The 16,452-nt window shown below is 43.7% G+C and overlaps 6 non-coding genes across 6 annotated transcripts; all 6 read right to left on the reverse strand.

Moving 5' to 3' along the window:
- Positions 1-2,457: 2,457 nt before the first annotated feature.
- TRNAG-CCC (transfer RNA glycine (anticodon CCC)) lies at positions 2,458-2,529 on the reverse strand. Its single transcript has one exon. It is a non-coding gene; the product is annotated as a tRNA-Gly (tRNA).
- Positions 2,530-4,058: 1,529 nt separating this feature from the next.
- On the reverse strand, positions 4,059-4,130 carry TRNAG-UCC (transfer RNA glycine (anticodon UCC)). The gene has a single exon. It is a non-coding gene; the product is annotated as a tRNA-Gly (tRNA).
- Positions 4,131-5,643: 1,513 nt separating this feature from the next.
- On the reverse strand, positions 5,644-5,715 carry TRNAG-CCC (transfer RNA glycine (anticodon CCC)). The gene has a single exon. It is a non-coding gene; the product is annotated as a tRNA-Gly (tRNA).
- Positions 5,716-8,829: 3,114 nt separating this feature from the next.
- Positions 8,830-8,901, reverse strand: TRNAG-CCC (transfer RNA glycine (anticodon CCC)). Its single transcript has one exon. It is a non-coding gene; the product is annotated as a tRNA-Gly (tRNA).
- Positions 8,902-12,015: 3,114 nt separating this feature from the next.
- On the reverse strand, positions 12,016-12,087 carry TRNAG-CCC (transfer RNA glycine (anticodon CCC)). Its single transcript has one exon. It is a non-coding gene; the product is annotated as a tRNA-Gly (tRNA).
- A 3,116-nt stretch (positions 12,088-15,203) lies between these two features.
- TRNAG-CCC (transfer RNA glycine (anticodon CCC)) lies at positions 15,204-15,275 on the reverse strand. The gene has a single exon. It is a non-coding gene; the product is annotated as a tRNA-Gly (tRNA).
- Positions 15,276-16,452: the final 1,177 nt, after the last annotated feature.

Genomic DNA, 16,452 nt, shown 5'->3' on the forward strand with positions numbered 1-16,452 from the left:
CAGAGAAGTGACGTGGGATTGGTCGGGCTCTCACCTCATTTGCCTAAGTATATCGCAAGGCATGCTGGGTGCAGAAAATCTTTATCTTCCCCTCTCACAATCAGTCACAACTGAAAGTCCAGACCCTCTTATTCACTAGCCGTTTCAGGCCTTTAACAAGACAACAGCTCTCCGACGCTCTCTGTCTCTCTCTCTCTCTGTGATCCTAGTGCTTGCATGCTCAGTATTTGGCTTTACCTGGGAGCCAGAGATCTACCCGGTGAGGGCTTGCCGGTATAAGGCTTTAGAGCGTTTGGGAGCGTTCGGTACATGAGAGGACGTTGGACTGGAAGCTATGCAAATTTGAAGCATCCAAACTTCCTGCTGCAGTCGGAGGTTTTTTCCATGGACATCTGCCTTTTGGATTCCTCTAAACTTGCCCTCTGATGAAACATTTTGTGAGCTGCAGTTACCTCCGACGGCTACAAGGTGGTGCTACATTCAGGTGAGGGCACAAGTATGCACAAAATGTTGGGGACTTTTGCCAGATTTATTGCTGGATCTTGCATATTTTTTTCAGAGGCTAAATATTGCCTAGGAAATGCTTTTTAACATAGAGATGCTGGAGTTAAAATGTCTGGTTGGGCCTCAGCCCTTTCATTGTCTGCCCACTGTAACATATTTTTTTACCAGTACATGTGAGTGGTGACTCTGCTTTATGAAACTTATCATATATTAGGACAATGAATATAGCAGAAGGGGCGATCGAAATGCTTGCCTACATATTTGTTTATTTTTTATATAATGGCTGATTAACCTCTTAATTATATTACCATTTTGTGAAATGTTGCTTTAAAATATATCCTGCTTGCAGAATATATAAGTATTTGTACTGCGATGGCCGGGAATCGAACCCGGGTCAAGTGCTTGGAAGGCAGCTATGCTCACCACTATACCACCAACGCCCTCTGATCTTTGCGCTCTCGGTTCTAAACATTAGGACCCTGAGTTCAATGACTATCATGCACCAGCTTCAATGGTGCATTTGGTTTAGATACCAACATGAAAAGCAATAGAAAGTTTTTGTAGAGGGTAAGGAACTGGGATTGAAACCAAGGACAAAGCTGTGCAGAAGAGAAGAATGGAAAGCAGCAATACAAATAATAGATATGAACACATAGAGGCAGCATGGGAAGCAAAGCAGGGAAGAGAAATAGAGAACATTCCATGAAATGCCCAGGAGATAGATAAGAGCAGAACAAAAAAGGGAAGAATGAAATTCAAAGCCTCCACATAAAAGTGTTTGAAGGTCCCACCAGTCATTCATGCTTATTATTGTGTGCCTTTACTTTCAAAGTACAGTGTGGAGCCTTTGACGATCCCTCTCTTGTATTTCAGCAGACACAGATAGTTGAGAAGTCTTTTCTCACATAGCTGGCACAAGCTTGCGCTTTTCCTTGCTGGTAGCGTGGAAATGACAGCTTGGTCCTTGGAAGTAAAATCAAGCAAAATTAGCAGAGGATGGTTTCAATCCATCGACCTCTGGGTTATGGGCCCAGCACGCTTCCGCTGCGCCACTCTGCTCCGTTGTGAAAGTGTTCTTTTTATGCAGATAAGGAGCATTAGGCAGAGTAGCATGGGATTGGTCTGGCTCTCACCTCATTTGCATAAGTATATCCCAAGGCATGCTGGGTGCAGAAAAACGTCATCTTCCCCTCTCACAATCAGTCATAACTGAAAGTCAGACACTCTTAGGCACTAGCCGTTTCAGGCCTTTATCAAGACAGTAGCTCTTGAACCATCTCTCTCTCGCTCTGTGATCCTAGCACTAGCATGCTCAGGATTTGGCTTTACCTTGGAGCCAGAGATATACCCGGTGAGGGCTTGCCCGGTGTGAGGCTTTTGAGCGTTTGGGAGCGTTGTGGACGTTAGACAGGAAACTATGCGAATATGAAGCCTCCAACATTCCTGCTTCAGTGAGTGGTTCTTTCCATGGACATCTGACTCTTGGATTCCTCTCAACTTGCCTTCTGATAAAACATTTTGTGAGCAGCAGTTTCCTTCGACAGCTACAAGGTGGCGCTACATTCAGGTGAGAGCACAAGTATGCACAAAATGTTAGGGACTTTTGCCATATTTATCGGTGGATCTTGCATATTTTTTTCAGAAGCTAGATATTGCCTAGAAATGCTTTTTAACATAGAGATGCTGGAGTTACAATGTCTGGTCGGGCCTCAGCCCTTCCATTGTTTGCCCACTGTAACAAATTTATTACCAGCACATGTGTGTTGTGACTCTGCTTTATGAAACTTATCATATATTAGGACAATGTATGTAGCAGAAGGTGCGATTGAGATGTTTGCCCACGTATTTGTTTATTTTTTTATATATGGCTGATTAATCTGTTCGTGAAATTTCCATTTTGTGACATGTTGCATTACAATATATCCTGCTTGCAGAATATATAAGTATTTTCAGTGCGTTGGCCGGGAATCGAACCCGGGTCAACTGCTTGGGAAGCAGCTATGCTCACCACTATACCACCAACGCCCTCTGATGTGTTAGCTCTCGGTTCTAAATATTACGTTGCAGAAATCAATGACTATCTTGCACCAGCTTCAATGGTGAATTTGGTTTAGATACCAACATGAGAAGCAGTAGAACGTTTTTTGCAGAGGGTAAGGAACTGGGGATTGAAACCAAGGACAAAGTTGTGCAGAAGAGAAGAAATGAAAAGCAACAGTACAAATAGTAGAAATGAGCATATATAGGCAGCATGGGAAGCAAAGCAGGGAAGAGAAAGAGAACATTCCATGAAATGCCCAGGAGATAGATAAGAGCAGAACAAAAAGGGAAGAATGAAATTCAAAGCATGCCCAGAAAGTTGTGTGAAGCTCCCACCAGTCATTTATGGTTATAATTGTGTGTCTTTACTTTCAAAGTACAGGGTTGTACCTTTCACGATCACTCTTGTATTACACAGACACGAATAGTTGAGAAGTCTTTTCTCACATAGCTGGTACAAGCTTGCACTTTTCCTTTCTGGCTATGTGGAAATGACAGCTTGGTCCTTGGAAGGAAAATCAAGCAAAATTAGCAGAGGATGGTTTCGATCCATCGACCTCTGGGTTATGGGCCCAGCACGCTTCCGCTGCACCACTCTGCTCCTTTGTGAAAGTGTTCTGTTTATGCAGATGAGGAGGCATTCAGAGAAGTGACGTGGGATTGGTCGGGCTCTCACCTCATTTGCCTAAGTATATCGCAAGGCATGCTGGGTGCAGAAAATCTTTATCTTCCCCTCTCACAATCAGTCACAACTGAAAGTCCAGACCCTCTTATTCACTAGCCGTTTCAGGCCTTTAACAAGACAACAGCTCTCCGACGCTCTCTGTCTCTCTCTCTCTCTGTGATCCTAGTGCTTGCATGCTCAGTATTTGGCTTTTCCTGGGAGCCAGAGATCTACCCGGTGAGGGCTTGCCGGTATAAGGCTTTAGAGCGTTTGGGAGCGTTCGGTACATGAGAGGACGTTGGACTGGAAGCTATGCAAATTTGAAGCATCCAAACTTCCTGCTGCAGTCGGAGGCTCTTTCCATGGACATCTGCCTTTTGGATTCCTCTAAACTTGCCCTCTGATGAAACATTTTGTGAGCTGCAGTTACCTCCGACGGCTACAAGGTGGTGCTACATTCAGGTGAGGGCACAAGTATGCACAAAATGTTGGGGACTTTTGCCAGATTTATTGCTGGACCTTGCATATTTTTTTCAGAGGCTAAATATTGCCTAGGAAATGCTTTTTAACATAGAGATGCTGGAGTTAAAATGTCTGGTCGGGCCTCAGCCCTTTCATTGTCTGCCCACTGTAACATATTTTTTTACCAGTACATGTGAGTGGTGACTCTGCCTTATGAAACTTATCATATATTAGGACAATGAATATAGCAGAAGGGGCGATCGAAATGCTTGCCTACATATTTGTTTATTTTTTATATAATGGCTGATTAACCTCTTAATTATATTACCATTTTGTGAAATGTTGCTTTAAAATATATCCTGCTTGCAGAATATATAAGGATTTGTACTGCGTTGGCCGGGAATCGAACCCGGGTCAACTGCTTGGAAGGCAGCTATGCTCACCACTATACCACCAACGCCCTCTGATCTTTGTGCTCTCGGTTCTAAACATTAGGACCCTGAGTTCAATGACTATCATGCACCAGCTTCAATGGTGCATTTGGTTTAGATACCAACATGAAAAGCAATAGAAAGTTTTTGTAGAGGGTAAGGAACTGGGATTGAAACCAAGGACAAAGCTGTGCAGAAGAGAAGAATGGAAAGCAGCAATACAAATAATAGATATGAACACATAGAGGCAGCATGGGAAGCAAAGCAGGGAAGAGAAATAGAGAACATTCCATGAAATGCCCAGGAGATAGATAAGAGCAGAACAAAAAAGGGAAGAATGAAATTCAAAGCCTCCACATAAAAGTGTTTGAAGGTCCCACCAGTCATTCATGCTTATTATTGTGTGCCTTTACTTTCAAAGTACAGTGTCGAGCTTTTGACGATCCCTCTCTTGTATTTCAGCAGACACAGATAGTTGAGAAGTCTTTTCTCACATAGCTGGCACAAGCTTGCGCTTTTCCTTGCTGGTAGCGTGGAAATGACAGCTTGGTCCTTGGAAGTAAAATCAAGCAAAATTAGCAGAGGATGGTTTCGATCCATCGACCTCTGGGTTATGGGCCCAGCACGCTTCCGCTGCGCCACTCTGCTCCGTTGTGAAAGTGTTCTTTTTATGCAGATAAGGAGCATTAGACAGAGTAGCATGGGATTGGTCTGGCTCTCACCTCATTTGCATAAGTATATCCCAAGGCATGCTGGGTGCAGAAAAACTTCATCTTCCCCTCTCACAATCAGTCATAACTGAAAGTCAGACACTCTTAGGCACTAGCCGTTTCAGGCCTTTATCAAGACAGTAGCTCTTGAACCATCTCTCTCTCGCTCTGTGATCCTAGCACTAGCATGCTCAGGATTTGGCTTTACCTTGGAGCCAGAGATATACCCGGTGAGGGCTTGCCCGGTGTGAGGCTTTTGAGCGTTTGGGAGCGTTGTGGACGTTGGACAGGAAACTATGCGAATATGAAGCCTCCAACATTCCTGCTTCAGTGAGTGGTTCTTTCCATGGACATCTGACTCTTGGATTCCTCTCAACTTGCCTTCTGATAAAACATTTTGTGAGCAGCAGTTTCCTTCGACAGCTACAAGGTGGCGCTACATTCAGGTGAGAGCACAAGTATGCACAAAATGTTAGGGACTTTTGCCAGATTTATCGGTGGATCTTGCATATTTTTTTCAGAGGCTAGATATTGCCTAGAAATGCTTTTTAACATAGAGATGCTGGAGTTACAATGTCTGGTCGGGCCTCAGCCCTTCCATTGTTTGCCCACTGTAACAAATTTATTACCAGCACATGTGTGTTGTGACTCTGCTTTATGAAACTTATCATATATTAGGACAATGTATGTAGCAGAAGGTGCGATTGAGATGTTTGCCCACGTATTTGTTTATTTTTTTATATATGGCTGATTAATCTGTTCATGAAATTTCCATTTTGTGACATGTTGCATTACAATATATCCTGCTTGCAGAATATATAAGTATTTTCAGTGCGTTGGCCGGGAATCGAACCCGGGTCAACTGCTTGGGAAGCAGCTATGCTCACCACTATACCACCAACGCCCTCTGATGTGTTAGCTCTCGGTTCTAAATATTACGTTGCAGAAATCAATGACTATCTTGCACCAGCTTCAATGGTGCATTTGGTTTAGATACCAACATGAGAAGCAGTAGAACGTTTTTTGCAGAGGGTAAGGAACTGGGGATTGAAACCAAGGACAAAGTTGTGCAGAAGAGAAGAAATGAAAAGCAACAGTACAAATAGTAGAAATGAGCATATATAGGCAGCATGGGAAGCAAAGCAGGGAAGAGAAAGAGAACATTCCATGAAATGCCCAGGAGATAGATAAGAGCAGAACAAAAAGGGAAGAATGAAATTCAAAGCATGCCCAGAAAGTTGTGTGAAGCTCCCACCAGTCATTTATGGTTATAATTGTGTGTCTTTACTTTCAAAGTACAGGGTTGTACCTTTCACGATCACTCTTGTATTACACAGACACGAATAGTTGAGAAGTCTTTTCTCACATAGCTGGTACAAGCTTGCACTTTTCCTTTCTGGCTATGTGGAAATGACAGCTTGGTCCTTGGAAGGAAAATCAAGCAAAATTAGCAGAGGATGGTTTCGATCCATCGACCTCTGGGTTATGGGCCCAGCACGCTTCCGCTGCGCCACTCTGCTCCTTTGTGAAAGTGTTCTGTTTATGCAGATGAGGAGGCATTCAGAGAAGTGACGTGGGATTGGTCGGGCTCTCACCTCATTTGCCTAAGTATATCGCAAGGCATGCTGGGTGCAGAAAATCTTTATCTTCCCCTCTCACAATCAGTCACAACTGAAAGTCCAGACCCTCTTATTCACTAGCCGTTTCAGGCCTTTAACAAGACAACAGCTCTCCGACGCTCTCTGTCTCTCTCTCTCTCTGTGATCCTAGTGCTTGCATGCTCAGTATTTGGCTTTACCTGGGAGCCAGAGATCTACCCGGTGAGGGCTTGCCGGTATAAGGCTTTAGAGCGTTTGGGAGCGTTCGGTACATGAGAGGACGTTGGACTGGAAGCTATGCAAATTTGAAGCATCCAAACTTCCTGCTGCAGTCGGAGGCTCTTTCCATGGACATCTGCCTTTTGGATTCCTCTAAACTTGCCCTCTGATGAAACATTTTGTGAGCTGCAGTTACCTCCGACGGCTACAAGGTGGTGCTACATTCAGGTGAGGGCACAAGTATGCACAAAATGTTGGGGACTTTTGCCAGATTTATTGCTGGATCTTGCATATTTTTTTCAGAGGCTAAATATTGCCTAGGAAATGCTTTTTAACATAGAGATGCTGGAGTTAAAATGTCTGGTTGGGCCTCAGCCCTTTCATTGTCTGCCCACTGTAACATATTTTTTTACCAGTACATGTGAGTGGTGACTCTGCTTTATGAAACTTATCATATATTAGGACAATGAATATAGCAGAAGGGGCGATCGAAATGCTTGCCTACATATTTGTTTATTTTTTATATAATGGCTGATTAACCTCTTAATTATATTACCATTTTGTGAAATGTTGCTTTAAAATATATCCTGCTTGCAGAATATATAAGTATTTGTACTGCGTTGGCCGGGAATCGAACCCGGGTCAAGTGCTTGGAAGGCAGCTATGCTCACCACTATACCACCAACGCCCTCTGATCTTTGCGCTCTCGGTTCTAAACATTAGGACCCTGAGTTCAATGACTATCATGCACCAGCTTCAATGGTGCATTTGGTTTAGATACCAACATGAAAAGCAATAGAAAGTTTTTGTAGAGGGTAAGGAACTGGGATTGAAACCAAGGACAAAGCTGTGCAGAAGAGAAGAATGGAAAGCAGCAATACAAATAATAGATATGAACACATAGAGGCAGCATGGGAAGCAAAGCAGGGAAGAGAAATAGAGAACATTCCATGAAATGCCCAGGAGATAGATAAGAGCAGAACAAAAAAGGGAAGAATGAAATTCAAAGCCTCCACATAAAAGTGTTTGAAGGTCCCACCAGTCATTCATGCTTATTATTGTGTGCCTTTACTTTCAAAGTACAGTGTGGAGCCTTTGACGATCCCTCTCTTGTATTTCAGCAGACACAGATAGTTGAGAAGTCTTTTCTCACATAGCTGGCACAAGCTTGCGCTTTTCCTTGCTGGTAGCGTGGAAATGACAGCTTGGTCCTTGGAAGTAAAATCAAGCAAAATTAGCAGAGGATGGTTTCAATCCATCGACCTCTGGGTTATGGGCCCAGCACGCTTCCGCTGCGCCACTCTGCTCCGTTGTGAAAGTGTTCTTTTTATGCAGATAAGGAGCATTAGGCAGAGTAGCATGGGATTGGTCTGGCTCTCACCTCATTTGCATAAGTATATCCCAAGGCATGCTGGGTGCAGAAAAACGTCATCTTCCCCTCTCACAATCAGTCATAACTGAAAGTCAGACACTCTTAGGCACTAGCCGTTTCAGGCCTTTATCAAGACAGTAGCTCTTGAACCATCTCTCTCTCGCTCTGTGATCCTAGCACTAGCATGCTCAGGATTTGGCTTTACCTTGGAGCCAGAGATATACCCGGTGAGGGCTTGCCCGGTGTGAGGCTTTTGAGCGTTTGGGAGCGTTGTGGACGTTGGACAGGAAACTATGCGAATATGAAGCCTCCAACATTCCTGCTTCAGTGAGTGGTTCTTTCCATGGACATCTGACTCTTGGATTCCTCTCAACTTGCCTTCTGATAAAACATTTTGTGAGCAGCAGTTTCCTTCGACAGCTACAAGGTGGCGCTACATTCAGGTGAGAGCACAAGTATGCACAAAATGTTAGGGACTTTTGCCATATTTATCGGTGGATCTTGCATATTTTTTTCAGAGGCTAGATATTGCCTAGAAATGCTTTTTAACATAGAGATGCTGGAGTTACAATGTCTGGTCGGGCCTCAGCCCTTCCATTGTTTGCCCACTGTAACAAATTTATTACCAGCACATGTGTGTTGTGACTCTGCTTTATGAAACTTATGATATATTAGGACAATGTATGTAGCAGAAGGTGCGATTGAGATGTTTGCCCACGTATTTGTTTATTTTTTTATATATGGCTGATTAATCTGTTCGTGAAATTTCCATTTTGTGACATGTTGCATTACAATATATCCTGCTTGCAGAATATATAAGTATTTTCAGTGCGTTGGCCGGGAATCGAACCCGGGTCAACTGCTTGGGAAGCAGCTATGCTCACCACTATACCACCAACGCCCTCTGATGTGTTAGCTCTCGGTTCTAAATATTACGTTGCAGAAATCAATGACTATCTTGCACCAGCTTCAATGGTGAATTTGGTTTAGATACCAACATGAGAAGCAGTAGAACGTTTTTTGCAGAGGGTAAGGAACTGGGGATTGAAACCAAGGACAAAGTTGTGCAGAAGAGAAGAAATGAAAAGCAACAGTACAAATAGTAGAAATGAGCATATATAGGCAGCATGGGAAGCAAAGCAGGGAAGAGAAAGAGAACATTCCATGAAATGCCCAGGAGATAGATAAGAGCAGAACAAAAAGGGAAGAATGAAATTCAAAGCATGCCCAGAAAGTTGTGTGAAGCTCCCACCAGTCATTTATGGTTATAATTGTGTGTCTTTACTTTCAAAGTACAGGGTTGTACCTTTCACGATCACTCTTGTATTACACAGACACGAATAGTTGAGAAGTCTTTTCTCACATAGCTGGTACAAGCTTGCACTTTTCCTTTCTGGCTATGTGGAAATGACAGCTTGGTCCTTGGAAGGAAAATCAAGCAAAATTAGCAGAGGATGGTTTCGATCCATCGACCTCTGGGTTATGGGCCCAGCACGCTTCCGCTGCGCCACTCTGCTCCTTTGTGAAAGTGTTCTGTTTATGCAGATGAGGAGGCATTCAGAGAAGTGACGTGGGATTGGTCGGGCTCTCACCTCATTTGCCTAAGTATATCGCAAGGCATGCTGGGTGCAGAAAATCTTTATCTTCCCCTCTCACAATCAGTCACAACTGAAAGTCCAGACCCTCTTATTCACTAGCCGTTTCAGGCCTTTAACAAGACAACAGCTCTCCGACGCTCTCTGTCTCTCTCTCTCTCTGTGATCCTAGTGCTTGCATGCTCAGTATTTGGCTTTACCTGGGAGCCAGAGATCTACCCGGTGAGGGCTTGCCGGTATAAGGCTTTAGAGCGTTTGGGAGCGTTCGGTACATGAGAGGACGTTGGACTGGAAGCTATGCAAATTTGAAGCATCCAAACTTCCTGCTGCAGTCGGAGGCTCTTTCCATGGACATCTGCCTTTTGGATTCCTCTAAACTTGCCCTCTGATGAAACATTTTGTGAGCTGCAGTTACCTCCGACGGCTACAAGGTGGTGCTACATTCAGGTGAGGGCACAAGTATGCACAAAATGTTGGGGACTTTTGCCAGATTTATTGCTGGATCTTGCATATTTTTTTCAGAGGCTAAATATTGCCTAGGAAATGCTTTTTAACATAGAGATGCTGGAGTTAAAATGTCTGGTTGGGCCTCAGCCCTTTCATTGTCTGCCCACTGTAACATATTTTTTTACCAGTACATGTGAGTGGTGACTCTGCTTTATGAAACTTATCATATATTAGGACAATGAATATAGCAGAAGGGGCGATCGCAATGCTTGCCTACATATTTGTTTATTTTTTATATAATGGCTGATTAACCTCTTAATTATATTACCATTTTGTGAAATGTTGCTTTAAAATATATCCTGCTTGCAGAATATATAAGTATTTGTACTGCGTTGGCCGGGAATCGAACCCGGGTCAAGTGCTTGGAAGGCAGCTATGCTCACCACTATACCACCAACGCCCTCTGATCTTTGCGCTCTCGGTTCTAAACATTAGGACCCTGAGTTCAATGACTATCATGCACCAGCTTCAATGGTGCATTTGGTTTAGATACCAACATGAAAAGCAATAGAAAGTTTTTGTAGAGGGTAAGGAACTGGGATTGAAACCAAGGACAAAGCTGTGCAGAAGAGAAGAATGGAAAGCAGCAATACAAATAATAGATATGAACACATAGAGGCAGCATGGGAAGCAAAGCAGGGAAGAGAAATAGAGAACATTCCATGAAATGCCCAGGAGATAGATAAGAGCAGAACAAAAAAGGGAAGAATGAAATTCAAAGCCTCCACATAAAAGTGTTTGAAGGTCCCACCAGTCATTCATGCTTATTATTGTGTGCCTTTACTTTCAAAGTACAGTGTGGAGCCTTTGACGATCCCTCTCTTGTATTTCAGCAGACACAGATAGTTGAGAAGTCTTTTCTCACATAGCTGGCACAAGCTTGCGCTTTTCCTTGCTGGTAGCGTGGAAATGACAGCTTGGTCCTTGGAAGTAAAATCAAGCAAAATTAGCAGAGGATGGTTTCGATCCATCGACCTCTGGGTTATGGGCCCAGCACGCTTCCGCTGCGCCACTCTGCTCCGTTGTGAAAGTGTTCTTTTTATGCAGATAAGGAGCATTAGGCAGAGTAGCATGGGATTGGTCTGGCTCTCACCTTATTTGCATAAGTATATCCCAAGGCATGCTGGGTGCAGAAAAACGTCATCTTCCCCTCTCACAATCAGTCATAACTGAAAGTCAGACACTCTTAGGCACTAGCCGTTTCAGGCCTTTATCAAGACAGTAGCTCTTGAACCATCTCTCTCTCGCTCTGTGATCCTAGCACTAGCATGCTCAGGATTTGGCTTTACCTTGGAGCCAGAGATATACCCGGTGAGGGCTTGCCCGGTGTGAGGCTTTTGAGCGTTTGGGAGCGTTGTGGACGTTGGACAGGAAACTATGCGAATATGAAGCCTCCAACATTCCTGCTTCAGTGAGTGGTTCTTTCCATGGACATCTGACTCTTGGATTCCTCTCAACTTGCCTTCTGATAAAACATTTTGTGAGCAGCAGTTTCCTTCGACAGCTACAAGGTGGCGCTACATTCAGGTGAGAGCACAAGTATGCACAAAATGTTAGGGACTTTTGCCAGATTTATCGGTGGATCTTGCATATTTTTTTCAGAGGCTAGATATTGCCTAGAAATGCTTTTTAACATAGAGATGCTGGAGTTACAATGTCTGGTCGGGCCTCAGCCCTTCCATTGTTTGCCCACTGTAACAAATTTATTACCAGCACATGTGTGTTGTGACTCTGCTTTATGAAACTTATCATATATTAGGACAATGTATGTAGCAGAAGGTGCGATTGAGATGTTTGCCCACGTATTTGTTTATTTTTTTATATATGGCTGATTAATCTGTTCGTGAAATTTCCATTTTGTGACATGTTGCATTACAATATATCCTGCTTGCAGAATATATAAGTATTTTCAGTGCGTTGGCCGGGAATCGAACCCGGGTCAACTGCTTGGGAAGCAGCTATGCTCACCACTATACCACCAACGCCCTCTGATGTGTTAGCTCTCGGTTCTAAATATTACGTTGCAGAAATCAATGACTATCTTGCACCAGCTTCAATGGTGCATTTGGTTTAGATACCAACATGAGAAGCAGTAGAACGTTTTTTGCAGAGGGTAAGGAACTGGGGATTGAAACCAAGGACAAAGTTGTGCAGAAGAGAAGAAATGAAAAGCAACAGTACAAATAGTAGAAATGAGCATATATAGGCAGCATGGGAAGCAAAGCAGGGAAGAGAAAGAGAACATTCCATGAAATGCCCAGGAGATAGATAAGAGCAGAACAAAAAGGGAAGAATGAAATTCAAAGCATGCCCAGAAAGTTGTGTGAAGCTCCCACCAGTCATTTATGGTTATAATTGTGTGTCTTTACTTTCAAAGTACAGGGTTGTACCTTTCACGATCACTCTTGTATTACACAGACACGAATAGTTGAGAAGTCTTTTCTCACATAGCTGGTACAAGCTTGCACTTTTCCTTTCTGGCTATGTGGAAATGACAGCTTGGTCCTTGGAAGGAAAATCAAGCAAAATTAGCAGAGGATGGTTTCGATCCATCGACCTCTGGGTTATGGGCCCAGCACGCTTCCGCTGCGCCACTCTGCTCCTTTGTGAAAGTGTTCTGTTTATGCAGATGAGGAGGCATTCAGAGAAGTGACGTGGGATTGGTCGGGCTCTCACCTCATTTGCCTAAGTATATCGCAAGGCATGCTGGGTGCAGAAAATCTTTATCTTCCCCTCTCACAATCAGTCACAACTGAAAGTCCAGACCCTCTTATTCACTAGCCGTTTCAGGCCTTTAACAAGACAACAGCTCTCCGACGCTCTCTGTCTCTCTCTCTCTCTGTGATCCTAGTGCTTGCATGCTCAGTATTTGGCTTTACCTGGGAGCCAGAGATCTACCCGGTGAGGGCTTGCCGGTATAAGGCTTTAGAGCGTTTGGGAGCGTTCGGTACATGAGAGGACGTTGGATTGGAAGCTATGCAAATTTGAAGCATCCAAACTTCCTGCTGCAGTTGGAGGCTCTTTCCATGGACATCTGCCTTTTGGATTCCTCTAAACTTGCCCTCTGATGAAACATTTTGTGAGCTGCAGTTACCTCCGACGGCTACAAGGTGGTGCTACATTCAGGTGAGGGCACAAGTATGCACAAAATGTTGGGGACTTTTGCCAGATTTATTGCTGGATCTTGCATATTTTTTTCAGAGGCTAAATATTGCCTAGGAAATGCTTTTTAACATAGAGATGCTGGAGTTAAAATGTCTGGTCGGGCCTCAGCCCTTTCATTGTCTGCCCACTGTAACATATTTTTTTACCAGTACATGTGAGTGGTGACTCTGCTTTATGAAACTTATCATATATTAGGACAATGAATATAGCAGAAGGGGCGATCGAAATGCTTGCCTACATATTTGTTTATTTTTTATATAATGGCTGATTAACCTCTTAATTATATTACCATTTTGTGAAATGTTGCTTTAAAATATATCCTGCTTGCAGAATATATAAGTATTTGTACTGCGTTGGCCGGGAATCGAACCCGGGTCAACTGCTTGGAAGGCAGCTATGCTCACCACTATACCACCAATGCCCTCTGATCTTTGCGCTCTCGGTTCTAAACATTAGGACCCTGAGTTCAATGACTATCATGCACCAGCTTCAATGGTGCATTTGGTTTAGATACCAACATGAGAAGCAGTAGAACGTTTTTTGCAGAGGGTAAGGAACTGGGGATTGAAACCAAGGACAAAGCTGTGCAGAAGAGAAGAATGGAAAGCAGCAATACAAATAATAGATATGAACACATAGAGGCAGCATGGGAAGCAAAGCAGGGAAGAGAAATAGAGAACATTCCATGAAATGCCCAGGAGATAGATAAGAGCAGAACAAAAAAGGGAAGAATGAAATTCAAAGCCTCCACATAAAAGTGTTTGAAGGTCCCACCAGTCATTCATGCTTATTATTGTGTGCCTTTACTTTCAAAGTACAGTGTGGAGCTTTTGACGATCCCTCTCTTGTATTTCAGCAGACACAGATAGTTGAGAAGTCTTTTCTCACATAGCTGGCACAAGCTTGCGCTTTTCCTTGCTGGTAGCGTGGAAATGACAGCTTGGTCCTTGGAAGTAAAATCAAGCAAAATTAGCAGAGGATGGTTTCGATCCATCGACCTCTGGGTTATGGGCCCAGCACGCTTCCGCTGCGCCACTCTGCTCCGTTGTGAAAGTGTTCTTTTTATGCAGATAAGGAGCATTAGGCAGAGTAGCATGGGATTGGTCTGGCTCTCACCTCATTTGCATAAGTATATCCCAAGGCATGCTGGGTGCAGAAAAACTTCATCTTCCCCTCTCACAATCAGTCATAACTGAAAGTCAGACACTCTTAGGCACTAGCCGTTTCAGGCCTTTATCAAGACAGTAGCTCTTGAACCATCTCTCTCTCGCTCTGTGATCCTAGCACTAGCATGCTCAGGATTTGGCTTTACCTTGGAGCCAGAGATATACCCGGTGAGGGCTTGCCCGGTGTGAGGCTTTTGAGCGTTTGGGAGCGTTGTGGACGTTGGACAGGAAACTATGCGAATATGAAGCCTCCAACATTCCTGCTTCAGTGAGTGGTTCTTTCCATGGACATCTGACTCTTGGATTCCTCTCAACTTGCCTTCTGATAAAACATTTTGTGAGCAGCAGTTTCCTTCGACAGCTACAAGGTGGCGCTCCATTCAGGTGAGAGCACAAGTATGCACAAAATGTTAGGGACTTTTGCCAGATTTATCGGTGGATCTTGCATATTTTTTTCAGAGGCTAGATATTGCCTAGAAATGCTTTTTAACATAGAGATGCTGGAGTTACAATGTCTGGTCGGGCCTCAGCCCTTCCATTGTTTGCCCACTGTAACAAATTTATTACCAGCACATGTGTGTTGTGACTCTGCTTTATGAAACTTATCATATATTAGGACAATGTATGTAGCAGAAGGTGCGATTGAGATGTTTGCCCACGTATTTGTTTATTTTTTTATATATGGCTGATTAATCTGTTCGTGAAATTTCCATTTTGTGACATGTTGCATTACAATATATCCTGCTTGCAGAATATATAAGTATTTTCAGTGCGTTGGCCGGGAATCGAACCCGGGTCAACTGCTTGGGAAGCAGCTATGCTCACCACTATACCACCAACGCCCTCTGATGTGTTAGCTCTCGGTTCTAAATATTACGTTGCAGAAATCAATGACTATCTTGCACCAGCTTCAATGGTGCATTTGGTTTAGATACCAACATGAGAAGCAGTAGAACGTTTTTTGCAGAGGGTAAGGAACTGGGGATTGAAACCAAGGACAAAGTTGTGCAGAAGAGAAGAAATGAAAAGCAACAGTACAAATAGTAGAAATGAGCATATATAGGCAGCATGGGAAGCAAAGCAGGGAAGAGAAAGAGAACATTCCATGAAATGCCCAGGAGATAGATAAGAGCAGAACAAAAAGGGAAGAATGAAATTCAAAGCATGCCCAGAAAGTTGTGTGAAGCTCCCACCAGTCATTTATGGTTATAATTGTGTGTCTTTACTTTCAAAGTACAGGGTTGTACCTTTCACGATCACTCTTGTATTACACAGACACGAATAGTTGAGAAGTCTTTTCTCACATAGCTGGTACAAGCTTGCACTTTTCCTTTCTGGCTATGTGGAAATGACAGCTTGGTCCTTGGAAGGAAAATCAAGCAAAATTAGCAGAGGATGGTTTCGATCCATCGACCTCTGGGTTATGGGCCCAGCACGCTTCCGCTGCGCCACTCTGCTCCTTTGTGAAAGTGTTCTGTTTATGCAGATGAGGAGGCATTCAGAGAAGTGACGTGGGATTGGTCGGGCTCTCACCTCATTTGCCTAAGTATATCGCAAGGCATGCTGGGTGCAGAAAATCTTTATCTTCCCCTCTCACAATCAGTCACAACTGAAAGCTCAGACCCTCTTATTCACTAGCCGTTTCAGGCCTTTAACAAGACAACAGCTCTCCGACGCTCTCTGTCTCTCTCTCTCTCTGTGATCCTAGTGCTTGCATGCTCAGTATTTGGCTTTACCTGGGAGCCAGAGATCTACCCGGTGAGGGCTTGCTGGTATAAGGCTTTAGAGCGTTTGGGAGCGTTCGGTACATGAGAGGACGTTGGACTGGAAGCTATGCAAATTTGAAGCATCCAAACTTCCTGCTGCAGTCGGAGGCTCTTTCCATGGACATCTGCCTTTTGGATTCCTCTAAACTTGCCCTCTGATGAAACATTTTGTGAGCTGCAGTTACCTCCGACGGCTACAAGGTGGTGCTACATTCAGGTGAGGGCACAAGTATGCACAAAATGTTGGGGACTT

Source organism: Lissotriton vulgaris, chromosome 9, assembly GCF_964263255.1.
Source record: "Lissotriton vulgaris chromosome 9, aLisVul1.2, whole genome shotgun sequence".
Classification (NCBI taxonomy): domain Eukaryota; kingdom Metazoa; phylum Chordata; class Amphibia; order Caudata; family Salamandridae; genus Lissotriton; species Lissotriton vulgaris.